The sequence below is a fragment of the Canis lupus genome, chromosome X (genome assembly GCF_011100685.1).
Source record: "Canis lupus familiaris isolate Mischka breed German Shepherd chromosome X, alternate assembly UU_Cfam_GSD_1.0, whole genome shotgun sequence".
Classification (NCBI taxonomy): Eukaryota; Metazoa; Chordata; class Mammalia; order Carnivora; family Canidae; genus Canis; species Canis lupus.
The window spans coordinates 59,156,416-59,172,055 of NC_049260.1; the positions used below are offsets into that span (position 1 = coordinate 59,156,416).

The 15,640-nt window shown below is 41.9% G+C and overlaps 1 long non-coding RNA gene across 1 annotated transcript; it reads left to right on the plus strand.

Annotated features, from left to right (window-relative positions):
• Positions 1 to 9,208: 9,208 nt before the first annotated feature.
• Positions 9,209 to 15,426, plus strand: LOC119868208. The gene is made up of 2 exons (XR_005385967.1): positions 9,209 to 9,450; positions 14,587 to 15,426. It is a non-coding gene; the product is annotated as an uncharacterized LOC119868208 (long non-coding RNA).
• Positions 15,427 to 15,640: the final 214 nt, after the last annotated feature.

Here is a 15,640-nt window from a genome sequence, read left to right on the forward strand (position 1 = left end):
ATAAAAAAAAGAATTGAAGGAGATAATGAGTTTCCCAAAAAAACATAAGCTGAAGGAATTCACCACCGTTAAACTGGCCCGATAAGAAATATTAAAGAGACTGCTTTAACCTGAAAAGAAAACACACTAGTTAGCAACAAGAAAATGTATGAAAGTAAAAATTTCACAAATAAAGATAAATGTATAGTAAAGGAAGTGAATTAAACATTTAATAAAGCTAGTGTGAATGTTTAAAAGACAAAAGTTGTAAAAATAAGTAAAACTATATAAATCCTCAACCAAGTATAAGCATACCAAAGTCAGCAATACATTGAAAGCATGATGCACCAATATCAAGTGGGATTTATTCCAGGGATGCAACAGAGTTCAACATCTGCAAATCAATCAACATGATATATCTCATTAACAATGTGAGAAATAAAAACCATATAATGAATTCAATAAATGTAGAAAAGGCATTTGACAAAATTCAACATGCACTTAAGATAAAAACTCTCAATAGAGTGAGTATAGAAGGAACATACCTCAACATAATTAACGCCATAAATCAAGCTTGCAGCTAACATCATACTCAATGGTGAAGAGCTGAAAGCTTTTATTTTAAGATCTGGAGCAATATAAGGATGCACAGTCTCACTACTTTTATTCAACATAGAAATGGAAGTCTTTTAAATATTTTTTATTTATTTATTTAGTTAGTTAGTTATTCATGAGAGACAGAGAGAGAGGCAGAGACACAGGCAGAGGGAGAAGCAGGCTCTATGCAGGGATTCCGATGTGGGACTCGATCCAGGGACTCTAGGATCACGCCCTAGGCTGAAGGCAGCTGCAAAACCTCTGAGCCACCCAGGGACCTCCTGGAAATGTAAGTCTTAGCCAGAGCAATTAGGTAGGAAAAAGAAAAAAGGTAGCCATATTGGAAAGGAGGAAGTAAAATTGTCACTATTGGCAGGCCACATGATTTTATTTATTTTTTAAAGATTTTATTCATTTATTCATGAGAAATGCAGAGAGAGGCAGAGACATGGAAGGAGAAGTAGGATCCCTGTAGGGAGCCCAATGTGGGACTCAATCCCAGGACCCCAGGATCATGCCCTGATTCAAAGGCAGATACTCAACCACTGAGCCACCCAGGTGCCCTGACTACATAATTTTATATATAGAAAACCCTAAAGACTCCTACAAAAAACCCGGAACCAATGAGTTCAGTAAAGTTGCAGTGTGTCAGTATACAAATATATGTTGTGTACTTATATATTAACAATGAATTATCAGAAAAGGTAGTAAGAAAATAATCTGATTTACCAATTGTACCAAATTCAATAAAATACCAAGAAATAAATTTAACCAAGGAGAGTAAGAGCCTCCACACTGAAAAATATAGGACAGTAATTAAAGAAATTGAAAAAGACGCAAATAAATGGAAAGATTTTCCACTATCAAAGATAGAAAAAAATCACCGTTGCTCAGATATCCATATTACCCAAAGCAATCTACAGATCCAGTGCAATATCTAAAAAAAACTGCAATAAAATTTTTCACAAAAATGGGACAACCAATCCTAAAATATGTGTGGAACTACAAAAGGTCCTGAACAACAAAAGCAATCTTGAGAAAAACTAAGAAGGCTAGAGTCATTACATTCATGGATTTCAAACTATATTACAAAGTTATAATAATCTAAACAACATAATATTGGCATAAAAATAGACATACGGATCAATGAAAAAAACAGAGAGTTCAGAAATACCCACGCATATATGGTCAATTAACTTAAAATAAAGGAAGCAAGAATATACAATGGGAAAACAATAGTCTCTTCAATAAATGGTGTTGGGAAAACTGGTTAGCTACATAGAAAGGAATCAAACTGGACCAATATTTTGTTTACTTAAAAATTATTTATAAATTTTTTTTATTTATTTCAGAGAGACAGAACATGAGAGGGACAGAGAGGAGCATAGGGAGAGAGAAGCAGACACCCTGCTGAGCAGGGAGCCCAACACGGGCTCCATCTGAAGACTCTGAGATCATGACATGAGCCAACTGCAGACAATTAAACGACTGAGACACCCAGGTACCCTGGACCAATATCTTATACCAAACACAAAAATTACATCAAAATAAGAGTTGAAATGTATTTGGATATGAATTCTGAGAAATAAGAAGGGAATTAGAATCCATAGAGCTTTTTGACTAATTGGATATGAGAGATATAGAAGAATCAGGATTCCAGTATGAGTCCCAAATTTCAGGATAAGATGTGGAAATGCATGCATTGAGCTTAAAAAACAGCGAGAGGAGGGATGATGGTGTTTAATTTGAGGAGTTGAGTTTGAAGAGCCAATGGGACGTTCAGATGGAACTGACTGGTTAGAGGGAGATCTGACCAGAGATATACATCTTATAGCTGTTTCTTTAGGTTTAATTGAGCTGTTCAAAGGAAACTCTGAAGAATTCAAAGACACAAAGATCAGTTCACAAAGAACTATTTATGAAGAGGCAAAAAGGCAGAAAAAGTGAGTGTGTGTGTGTGTGTGTGTGTGTGTGTGTGTGAGAGAGAGAGAGAGAGAGAGAGAGAGAGAGGAGAGAGAAAGGTGAATAGTGTCCAATCCCCTGGGTTGAGTACATTAAGCCCACAAATATCGAGAGGTCACTGACAACCATAGCAAGAGCAGGCTTAGTGGAATGGTGAGGGCAGAAGTCAGATGGCAGTGGGTTGAGAAGGGAGTGGGGGTTAAAGAAGAGATGGCAATGACCATAGGAAGTTCTTCTAAAGAGTTGAAGCTAGAAAGAGACAGGAGGTCCAGGGACTTTTTAAAATTGTGGTGAAATACACATGACAGAGAAGTTGACCCCCTTAACCATTTCTAAGTATACAGTTCAAGAGTGTTAAGTGTATCCACACCGCCGTGCAACAGAACTAGTTCTTCTTGCAAAACTGAAAGGCTGCACCCATTAAACAACAACTTCCATTTTTCCCTCCCCCCAGCCCCTGGCAACCACCATACTACTTTCTGTTTCTATGAATTTGACTACTTTAGATACCTCATACAAGGGCAGTCATATAGTATTTGTCTTTTTGTGACTGGCTAATTTCACTTAGTAGAATGTCCTCAAGGTTCATCCGGACCAGGAATTGAGGTTCTCACAAGATTGGAAAAGCCAATTGCTCTGTACCCGCAAACAGCAGCAGATCAAACTGTCATCCAGGGCCTTTCCCATTGCCAGGCCAGGCAGAGCTATCAAAATAAGCATTGGCCTTTGCACTCACACCGATTGTTTCAAATGGACTCAAGGTAGCTGGTTACTAAAATAAGAGAAAGAAGGATGGGCCAGGAACATAAAAGGAGAGAGTTGGTGGACTTTAAGAACTATATTGAAGAAAGACCTTTGGGTGTGGGGTAAGAAACATGGAGATGGAAGTTCACCTGGGATGATTCTTTCTCTTTTCTGGAAGGGCACCACTGAGTTGACCTTCAGCTTCCTTCGAAGACAGGTAATATGGACATGCCATGGATGGATCCAAAGGTGTCACCAGTCCTGACTAAGGTGCTGAGGTATCTGTAGTGCCAGGGATAACAGGGGTGTGGAGAAAATGAAAGCTGTAATTGCTGGAGCTAGGGTACCATGGGGTAGAAGAAGGCATCTGACGTTACACGTCAATGGAAGCAACTTCCATTATCAAATATGTTTGTCATTGGCAAGGCAGTTGGGTGAGTGCCGCTAGTTGCAGTTGGTAAAGCCATGTAGATACTCCTTAAAAATATGGATCACATGGTCATGGTGGCTGTCAGACTACATGGGAAGACAAACTTGAAGGACCTTGAAACTGGTCATTAAAAGTTGAGAGGAAAAATAGGACTATGGTCAGAAACCATTTAAGTTAGTCTGCTATGAAAATATAAAATCTGGATAATAAAAGTGTTTCCTGTAATATTCCTGTAAATTATGTGGTTCATAAAACCTACCGGGGCTGACTTGCGTCATCTTATAGTAAGTGTGCTTCATGCCAAGATAGGATGTTAGAGATGGCATCTTGAGTGATTGTGTCCACGGGGTGTGTTCTATGGCCAGGAGGGAGTGCAACCATGACCCCAGGATGCTATTCCAGATTGGAACTTGTCCCAGAAACCTTGCTGTAAGACCACCTCAAAATACATAAACCAAAAATTGAAAGAATTACAAGCATAAACGGACAAATCCAGTAAAATGGTGGGATATTTTAACACGTCTCTCAGCAATTGACTGCTCAAACAGCCTACAACCTAATAAGAATTTAGAAGTTTTGAACATGTGAACAAACTTGACTTAGTGGATAAATCCCGAACCCTAAACCCAACAATTACATAGTACCTGTCACTGGCAAGCATCTATGCAACATGCATAATAAATGTATTATTGGTGGCACCTGGGTGGCTCAGTCTGTTAAGCGTCTGACTTTGGCTCAGGTCATGATCTCAGGTTCCTAGGATTGAGCCCTACATCAGGCTCTGCCCTCAGCGGGGAGCCTGCTTCTCTCTCTCTCTCCCTCTGCCCCCCGCCCCTGCTCATGTGCATTCTCTTTCTCTCTCTCAAATAAATAAAATCATAAATAAATAAATAAATAAATAAATAAATAAATAACAAAGTGCTTTTCAAAAAAAAGAAGTAAGAAAGAATCCAATTCATGCACACAGGCTGGAAGCCATAAATGGTATGAGGTAGAGTGTCCTGGGGCAATGAGGTCAGTGAGATATGAAACATGAATCCAGCAGCTAAATAGGCAGATAGTATTGTAGGGTGTAGTTCTCATGGACTGTTTGGCTATTGGACTATAGGACAGGAAAGCAAATTTGATTGGCCTTGAAACTTGTGACTAAAAGTTGAGAGGGGAATAAAAAGCTGGGGTTGTGGTCAGAAACCATCTGAGAGAGTGTTCCGTGAAAACTGAAAACCTGATTTACAAAATGTAACAGGGGCCAGGTAGAAGAGATGGCTGGTGCCATCTTGCTGAAGCTGTTGCGTGTGAATGTGGTGATCATATTCCAGGACTGTTTTGTGGTCAGGAGGACATACAATGGCCCCTTAAGATGCCATCCTGGCCATCTGACACAGTTGTTACAGGAGGTAACACAATGCACTGCATTCCTTTTGACATAGAGACTCACAAGTCCCTGAAAATCTTGCTCTGTCTTGGGATACAGTGGCCAGGAAGGGTTGACATCATGACATTGACACCACCCTCACTGAAGGAAAGGTATGGGCATTCACTAGTCTCCATAAGTCCCTCTCAGCTTTGTGTCATGTCCACAGTCTCACCTCCATCCCACCCCATTACCATCAAAAGTAGCTCTAGTGTTCCCAGGGGTGCTGTGATAAGATAGTGCTGCCAGGCTGGCCATGGACTCCAGCTACTGCTCTTTTGTCACAGATTTGCTTCTCAGGAAGGAAAACTCAAGAAACACCACTTAATATCCATAATGCCAACTAGTGATAAGCTTAGACCTTGAATCGAGTCTTAATTCTTCCATCTATTGTTTTTGTACAGGGTCTGTCTCCCTCTTCACCCCCTGCCTGTCTCCTTCCCTCCCTCTTTCTCTTTTTCAAATAGTGAAAAGAAAAATACTCAACTTGAAGAGTTATTCTGAGATTGATGTAGTGTGAAACCTAATTTAGAAAAGCGGCTCAGTGTATGAAAACTTTGCTTTTATTTGTGATTCAACAATAGCTGTAGAAAGAAAGGAGGAGCTGCTCCCTGCTGCCACCTGCAGCACAACTTAAAGTCAGAAGGCCTGCATCATTCCTGAGTACTATACCAGGGACCATGAGACAATTCAGGGCCCTTGTCCAGAAAAAAAAAAAAAAAAAAAACAATCAAAAACAAACCCCTGACAAATTGAAAGTGAAACCGACACATCAACAAATGTTTAATCGTTCTACCCTAAAGAAACTCTGGTTAACTTGATTGAGTTATGAGTCTGTTTCGCAGTGGTTGACCAACCACCTATGAGACTAACTAAGACTGGAACTTAATCGGGAAGAATTCTTGCAGCCGTGTGGAAGAGGCCAAAAGTGACCGAAAGTAACCTCTGTGACGACAAACCCAAGATCTCTCCCATTCATCATGTTTATGTCACCATTTTCTGAACATGTGTCTCACGAAGGGGCGTGATTCCCAAATGCACATGCTCAGAAAGGAGGACACCCCCCCCCTTTGTCCCTATGTGCAATCAGCATATTCCATTCAACCCTACATACCCCTTGACATCCTGACCCCTTATCCTTAAATACACCCAACGCCAACCCTTCGGGGAGGTGGATTTGAGAAATGTTCTCTTGTCTCCTTGCTTGAAATGGCCCTTGTCTGAAAACAAAAGTGGCAATGTCTTGTAAATGAATGGGACCTGCAGAATATGGGATGGGTCCTGTCAACAGAATTCACCAATAAAATCTGCTATCTCTAGGGCAACTGGTGGGCAAAGTTGGCCCTTCAAACCTATGCATAGTTAGGAAGTATGTAGGTCTGGAGTAGCAACACTTCTCCTGGGTAGGTTTTGGGAATTCAGAACTTCTAATACCTTGAGAGACAGATAGGAGAGTCCAGCGAGTCATAGTAGAAGGTGTCCATTCCTAAAAGGAAGGACTTTCATGTTCATGCTCTTTCACTCCTCGTGTCTAATGTCCCTGGCGTGCCTGGGGATTGTGTTACATACAGTATGATAGGCAGGCCCCCACCCCCACCCCACCCATAAAGCAAACCTGAGACTAAGAAGAGGGGGCTCCCATTATAGGGCTGGATGTTATTTTGCCATCCTGCCTAAGATATATTCTTATCTGAGTGTACAGACCCTGGTTTATATTGCAAAGTGTGTTTGCAGATTTTTTTTAAAGATTTTATTTATTTATTCATGAGACACACACACACACACAGAGAGAGAGAGAGAGAGAGAGAGAGGCAGAGACACAGGCAGAGGGAGAAGCAAACTCCATGCAGGGAGCCTGATGCGGGACTCGATCCCCAGACTCCAGGATCACGCTCTGGGCTGAAGGCAGGCGCTAAACCACTGAGCCACCCAGGGATCCCCATGTGTCTTTGCAAGTATTATAAGAGCCTCCCTTTTTGGTACTCCACCTTCAATGTGGCATTATCTCTTTACCCACAGTGAGGTTCACATTCCATTTAGTTTATATTTTATCTCCTCCTTGTGTTCCTAATTTTTTACATGCAGTAAGTATATACCTCATGAAATTTTCCATTCAATCTCCAGTATTGGTTGAGAGCCTACTCAGAGGTGTGCCCATATGTGGCTAAGCCCTAGGTATATAATAGTGACAAGGCACCCATCCTAGTGAGAGGTATTGTTACATTAAGACTGATCATTAAAAATAAGATAGTAGTAATTGAATGACAGAGATTACAAGGAATAAATACAGTGGCTGACATATATTAGAGAAGTTCCACGATTTTTTGTTGCATGAATGGATTGATAAAAATACACCCAGGGCGTTATGGGAAGATGGAGAGGGGCTCTAAGCTATCCTTAGGGGATGGTGGAATCTGTACAACTGAAGAGAACACATTCTGGGCTAAAGTTGGAAGCTTCTGATGCCTTAAGTTTCCAAGAAAATTCTGGGAGTATTGATTTAATATTGTTCATGAGTAAGGGTAAGGAAATAATCATTCTGTGAACTGCTGAGTCTGGATCACATGGGCCTCCGACTGCTCCATGCCAGTCAGTGTGGTGTGTGTGTGGTGTGTGTGTGTGTGTGTGTGTGTGTGTGTGTGTGTGTCTGTCTGTCTGTGAGTAGATGTTTAAGAGAGAAGGTGCCTCCCTAGGTACAGCAGGGGTAGTTCAAAGTGATTTGAAATCAGGCCAGATTTAAAATCACCTCCTCCTTGGAAATTACCAACCTTATTCTCCTCTTCAGCCTCAGGGCCATGATGCTTTATGAATAAAGTAAAGTATGTCATCTTTTAATTCAGAGGCACCTGAATTTTATGATCTGTGTGACCTTAGGTAGGTTTCTAAGGCTCATGGAGCCTTGGTTTCCTCACTGCGAAAGTGAAGGTTATAGTCGCGCTTGCCTCACTTGGTTGTTTTAATGATGGAGTTATATAATGAGTGAACATATGAGCTCTTAGAACAAGGCCTGGAGCCTAATAAATGCTCAGTAAATTCTATATCATTCAGGATGCCATGGACTTTCCAGACATAGCTCAGACCAAGGCTCTGAAAAAAAAAATTTTTTTTTTTCTGCAAACGTTCCTTTGCTCCGCATCTGCTACGGAAGAGGGAGGCTCGGGGCAATGAAGGGGAGAAATAGGCATAAGTTAGCCATGGTACTTGGGGGTCCAGCTGCAACTTCCTGGTGCTAGGGTGAACTAGGGCTGTCACACTGGTTGGGCATAGACCCCAAAAAACAGCAAGTTTTCTGTCTTGCTGCAGTGGGTCATAAATTTTCCTCAGCAGAAGCTCTGAGAGCTTCACTAAGCAAGCGCAATACCAGAAACTTATCATCAGGACTTTGGGCTTTAGTGGCAGCAGCCCTGGGTTTCAAGAAGAGAAATGAACTAAGCCCGTGGCCGGTCTCTATACATAGTCTCTTATTTGTCTTTCCCTTCTTTCCTTACTTTGTCTTTATTCTGTGTGTGTGTCTCTGTTTCTCTCTCTCTCCCTCCCTCTCTCTACTCCTCTTCCTCTGCTCCTTCTCTTTTTTTTTAAGATTTTATTTATTTATTCATGAGAGACACGCAGAGAGAGATAGAGACATAGGCAGAAGGAGAAGCAGGCTCCCTCTGGGGAGCGTGATGCAGGACTCGGATCCCAGGACTCTGGGATCACGCCTTGAGCCAAAGGCAGACACTCAACCACTGAGCCACCCAGGAGTCCCTCCTCTGCTCCTTTTTTCCTTTTCTGCTTTCTCATAATCACAGAACATTTTTAATAGAAACATAAAACAGTTTTTAATGTTATTAACACTTGATAATCCAAGCCCCATCTCCAAAGTTTCTCAGCTAGAAATGTGGAAGATTTTCTTTCGGTTGTGTGTGTGTGTGTGTGTTTTCCTAAATGATCAGAACAATTTGGTCATTTAGGACTTGGATCAATTCTTTAATCACAGCACTCTTAAGCCTCCCCCACGCCCATATTTCCGATCTCCTCTGTCATTTCATTCCATTCCATTCCATTCCATTGTATTCTATTCTCGGGTGAAGATACGGAATCATATGTCCGGATATGCCATCGAGCCTGTCCATCCATGCCTAAGCCTGGTGATAACCTTGGTGGCCATCACATACCCCAGCTGGGACTGCTGAATATGTTGATTCAGAGCTCACTAGGAGTTCTGGAGCATCCAGAGAAAAAGGCAGGGATGAGATTGGCGATGAGCCTCTTCTGCTGACCTGGTGTTAACCCTGTTTTTATTCAGCCGCATCTACAAAAGAATCCAGGGCACTGGACCCAGGTATCAGATCTCTCTGAGAGTGGCTCCTGTGGTGCTTGGTGGCACAGGGGCATCCCTTGGGCTGACCACAGGCCCACCAGTTGCACATGGTGGTCACCCACCATGAAAGGAAGCCATTTGGCCTGTGCTGAGTGATTTGCACTGCTTCATCACTCTTATTATGGAAACAACTCTTCTGGTTTTTACTCTCAGCCCCTCATTGGATTCATATCCAGTCCCATAGGAACTGGGCCAGGGGACCAACCTGGGTAAGGGATATCACCACTCCCCTCACACAGCCACAGTGCTGTTAGTGGGCCATGCTGGGCTTCCTGGTTCTTTCTTCCTTAGGATTTCATTTCCTAGTCCTTTTCCATCCCTAAATCAAATAGTCCTCTGATAGAAAAGAAATGGTATTTCACTGTGACTAATTATTTTAATTGCCTAACCAAGAAACAGACTCTTAACTCTAGAGAACAAACTGATGGTTACCAGAAGGAAGGTGGGGGGTGGGGTGGGGGTATGGGTTAAATAGGCGATGGGGATTAAGGAGCGCACTTGTGATGAGCACTGGGTGTTGATGTATGGAAGTGTTGAACTACAATACTGGACACCCGAAACTAATATTACACTGCATGTTCACTAACCGGAATTTAAATAAATAAAAAAAAATATATATATATATATATTTTATTGCCTGACTAATGTTGGGGCTAAGCATCTTTTTCCATCTTTTTCCATGAAGGATGGGGGTAAGTGGGTAGGGGGAAGGAAGATCATTTTTGCAGATCATCACACATGCTCCCAGACACAGCAATGTCTGGGATGCAGCAAGGGACACCACTGGATCTCATGGTAGTGGGTTATGTGCTATATTATCTTACTCCCATAGGAAAGAGACCCATGGGGAGTAAATTAAGAACTAAGAGTGACTATACATTGGTTGTGGAATTATGGTGTTTTTTTTTTTAATTCATCCTGGTAACTTTCCCCAATTTCCAAATTTTCCCTGGTGAGGATGTCAAGTCCATATGGTGGGTTAAACACAAGAACAAGATCTGGAAGGAAGGGCTGGCAGTGCCGGTCAGAGAAGACTGAGTGAACTGGCTCCAGAGGCATTGCCTAAGGCCATTCCCTGAGGTGGAAGGAAGCAAAAGAGAGAAACCTTCTGGGCCTTGACCCTGAACCTTCCGGTAATAAATAACTCATGACCCTCAAACTATTTGTGCCCCATTGGCTTTCCTGTGCACCTCCAAATTGATGAAATCCCATACCACAGATTTCCAGAGGCCTGGATTTCCAAGGATTCAGTCGTTAGAATGTTTAGACCTAACCAGGGCACTTCCCACGTGGCTCTGGGGATCAGTCCTCTAGGCAGGATCCTTCTAGGTAAAGAAGGCTTTGGCGATACCACATTGCCACTGAAAGTCTAGCCTCTCTTGTATTGCGTATTCCATTTCCCCATCTTGGGCTAGCAGTGCAGGCTGTGGGAAATTATCCAAGTAGGGAGGGGACGATCATACTGGATAAGCTGGGGGAGGGAGCCTTGGAAGTTTGGTGGATTCACATGGATGGAGAAAGCCAGAGATAAATGACCACAAGGGTGATGAGTGTTGTTTTGTAGAAAGGCCCCAGTAAATGGACTCAGATCTTCTTTTTCTGGCAGGCAATATGTATACACTAAGATAGAAGGTAGCTGTCATCACGGATCTAATGGTCTCAGTGGTGGCTGGTGACTCTTTCTTCTCAGAGGGTGAGCTGTAGGACAAGAATTTAGTACTGACCAGACAGGTACACCAGCAATGCTATTGGTGGAAAGAGTAGCAAAATACATAGCATTTGGGGATATGATCAACAGATGTGCTTTATTCAAATGTTGGCATGCACAAGGGGCAAGCAGACTTGGAGACTTGCCATCAAAAGCTGGGTTTAAAAAAAAAAGTCTGTGGCTGCGACATGTATCATGTGGCACAATCACCCCAGAAACAGAAGATTTTATTAAAAGTATAAGCTGATTCCAGTTTGAGTAGGGCAGAGTGAGTGAAGGGGAGAGGAAGCCCCGGAGAGTTAGCCAGAAATTAAATCTGGTATTCTCGGGTGTCTCGACCTTCATCACCATTCCGAGGATGGTGCTGGCGGGCAGGGATGATCCATCATCATATTAAAGCATAATGAGCTTATAAAAAAAAAAATCTGGTATTCTTTACAGGCCAAGAACTGGGCTTCCTTTTTTTTTTTATAATAAATTTCTTTTTATTGGTGTTCAATTTACCAACATACAGAATAACACCCAGTGCTCATCCCGTCAAGTGCCCCCCTCAGTGCCCGTCACCCATTCACCCCCACCCCCCGCCCTCCTCCCCTTCCACCACCCCTAGTTGGTTTCCCAGAGTTAGGAGTCTTTATGTTCTGTCTCCCTTTCTGATATTTCCCACACATTTCTTCTCCCTTCCCTTATATTCCCTTTCACTATTATTTATATTCCCCAAATGAATGAGAACATATAATGTTTGTCCTTCTCTGATTGACTTACTTCACTCAGCATAATACCCTCCAGTTCCATCCATGTTGAAGCAAATGGTGGGTATTTGTCGTTTCTAATGGCTGAGTAATATTCCATTGTATACATAAACCACATCTTCTTTATCCATTCATCTTTCGATGGACACCGAGGCTCCTTCCACAGTTTGGCTATTGTGGACACTGCTGCTATAAACATCGGGGTGCAGGTGTCCCTGCATTTCATTGCATCTGTATCTTGGGGGTAAATCCCCAATAGTGCAATTGCTGGGTCGTAGGGCAGGTCTATTTTTAACTCTTTGAGGAACCTCCACACAGTTTTCCAGAGTGGCTGCACCAGTTCACATTCCCACCAACAGTGCAGGAGGGTTCCCTTTTCTCTGCATCCTCTCCAACATTTGTGGTTTCCTGCCTTGTTAATTTTCCCCATTCTCACTGGTGTGAGGTGGTATCTCATTGTGGTTTGGATTTGTATTTCCCTGATGGCAAGTGATGCAGAGCATTTTCTCATGTGCATGTTGGCCATGTCTATGTCTTGCTCTGTGAGATTTCTCTTCATGTCTTTTGCCCATTTCATGATTGGATTGTTCGTTTCTTTGCTGTTGAGTTTAAGAAGTTCTTTATAGATCTTGGAAACTAGCCCTTTATGTGGTACGTCATTTGCAAATATCTTCTCCCATTCTGTAGGTTGTCTTTTAGTTTTGTTGACTGTATCTTTTGCTGTGCAAAAGCTTCTTATCTTGATGAAGTCCCAATAGTCCATTTTTGCTTTTGTTTCTTTTGCCTTCGTGGATGTATCTTGCAAGAAGTTACTGTGGCCGAGTTCAAAAAGGGTGTTGCCTGTGTTCTCCTCTGGGATTTTGATGGAATCTTGTCTCACATTTAGATCTTTCATCCATTTTGAGTTTATCTTTGTGTATGGTGAAAGAGAGTGGTCTAGTTTCATTCTTCTGCATGTGGATGTCCAATTTGCCCAGCACCATTTATTGAAGAGACTGTCTTTCTTCCAATGGATAGTCTTTCCTCCTTTATCGAACATTAGTTGGCCATAAAGTTCAGGGTCCACTTCTGGGTTCTCTCTTCTGTTCCATTGATCTATGTGTCTGTTTTTGTGCCAGTACCACACTGTCTTGATGACCACAGGTTTGTAGTACAACCTGAAATCTGGCATTGTGATGCCCCCAGATATGGTTTTCTTTTTTAAAATTCCCCTGGCTATTCGGGGTCTTTTGTGATTCCACACAAATCTTAAAATAATTTGTTCTAACTCTCTGAAGAAAGTCCATGGTATTTTGATAGGGGTTGCATTAAGCGTGTATATTGCCCTGGGTAACATTGACATTTTCACAATATTAATTCTTCCAGTCCATGAGCATGGAATATTTTTCCATCTCTTTGTGTCTTCCTCAATTTCTTTCAGAAGTGTTCTGTAGTTTTTAGGGTATAGATCCTTTACCTCTTTGGTTAGGTTTATTCTTAGGTATCTTATTCTTTTGGGTGCAATTGTAAATGGGATTGACTCCTTAATGTCTCTTTCTTCAGTCTCATTGGTAGTGTATAGAAATGCCACTGATTTCTGGGCATTGACTTTGTATCCTGCCACGCTACCAAATTGCTGTATGAGTTCTAGCAATCTTGGGGTGGAGGCTTTTGGGTCAGCGGCGAAGAGGGAGAGTTTGACTTCTTCTTTGCCAATTTGAATGCCTTTAATGTCTTTTTGTTGTCTGATTGCTAAGGCTAGGGCTTCCAGTACTATGTTGAATAGCAGTGGTGAGAGTGGACATCCCTGTCTTGTTCCTGATCTTAGGGGAAAGGCTCCCAGTGCCTCCCCATTGAGAATGATATTTGCTGTGGGCTTTTTGTAGATGGCTTTTAAGATGTCGAGGAATGTTCCCTCTATCCCTACACTCTGAAGAGTTTTGATCAGGAATGGATGCTGTAGTTTGTCAAATGCTTTCTCTGCATCTAATGAGAGGATCATATGGTTCTTGGTTTTTCTCTTGCTGATATGATGAATCACATTGATTGTTTTACAAGTATTGAACCGGCCTTGTGTCCCGGGGATAGATCCTACTTGGTCATGGTGAATAATTTTCTTAATGTACTGTTGGATCCTATTGGCTAGTATCTTGTTGAGAATTTTGGCATCCATGTTCATCAGGGATATTGGTCTGTAATTCTCCCTTTTGGTGGGGTCTTTGTCTGGTTTTGGAATTAAGGTGATGCTGGCCTCATAGAACGAATTTGGAAGTACTCCATCTCTTTCTATCTTTCTGAACAGCTTTAGTAGAATAGGTATGGTTTCTTCTTTAAACGTTTGATAGAATTCCCCTGGGAAGCCATCTAGCCCTGGACTTTTGTGTCTTGGGAGGTTTTGGATGACTGCTTCAATTTCCTCCCTGGTTATTGGCCTGTTCAGGTTTTCTATTTCTTCCTGTTCCAGTTTTGGTAGTTTGTGGCTTTCCAGGAATGCGTCCATTTCTTCTAGATTGCCTAATTTATTGGCATATAGCTGTTCATAATATGTTTTTAAAATCGTTTGTATTTCCTTGGTGTTGGTAGTGATCTCTCCTTTCTCATTCATGATTTTATTAATTTGAGTCTTCTCTCTTTTTTTTTTACTCTGGGTGAGATCAGAAGCCATCGGCAGGCTTTGAGCTGAGGAATCACACGGCTTACAAAATACATCAATGCAAAAGAAAATCAAGATTTCAATAAATATATTGGGTGAGGAAATCAAGGCCAAATTACAATGTGGAAGTCTAATCAGATGAACACAAAGCACATGCCATAAGGTTCTATGCATTTACTGCCAGTTGGCCAGAGATGTGGATCTACGGTTTCAAGCTGCCTAAATAGAAAGAGAGAAAGTTGGGGCACCTGGGTGGCTCAGTGGTTGACCGTCTGCCTTTTGCTCAGGTCAGTGATCCCGGGGTCCTGGGTTGAGTCCCGCATCGGGCTCCCTGCAGGGAGCCTGCTTCTCCCTCTGCCTGTGTCTCTGCCTCTCTGTCTCTCATGAATAAATAAATAACATCTTAAAAAAAAAAAGAAGAGGAAAGGTGATCACCAACAGGAGTCACAGTATCCCTGAGGTCAAACCTGAATGACTGCACAGAAGGAATAACTATGCTGTTCCCTGAGGTAGGTTTCTCCCAGGAGTCATCCAAGGGAGGTTACCGTATAATGAGTGAACTTCCTCTCCAACACTGTCCCAACACCTCTCAGATACAACAGTAACATTCATGGACATTTTTTTTTTTTTTACAACACTCCTGTGTGAGCACAGTTGAACAAAGTAGTTTGTTTCCTTACCCTCACCACCACTACCAAATTGTTTGTGAACAGTGTTCATTGATTCGTGGGTGCCCTAATGTGTTTTCTTTGCTTGTCTGTTTCACTGTTTGGTGTGCTATTTATCGTCTGTTTTTGTTCCTCAGGGTTATTTACCCTCTGCCTATTATACGTGTTAGAAACAGTTTTCTTTGTCTTTGGGATTTTGTCGATGATGGTGCAACCATAAGGGGAAATTGAGGGAAACAATTTTGTGGGGGACATTAACATCTCCCTCTCACTCTTCACTGGATTAAAAAAAGTTGAACGCACATGGAGGATGTTGGTAATACATATTTATTCATTCAACGAACATTTATTGAGCACCTCCTACATGCCAGTCACTACTGTGACAAATGAG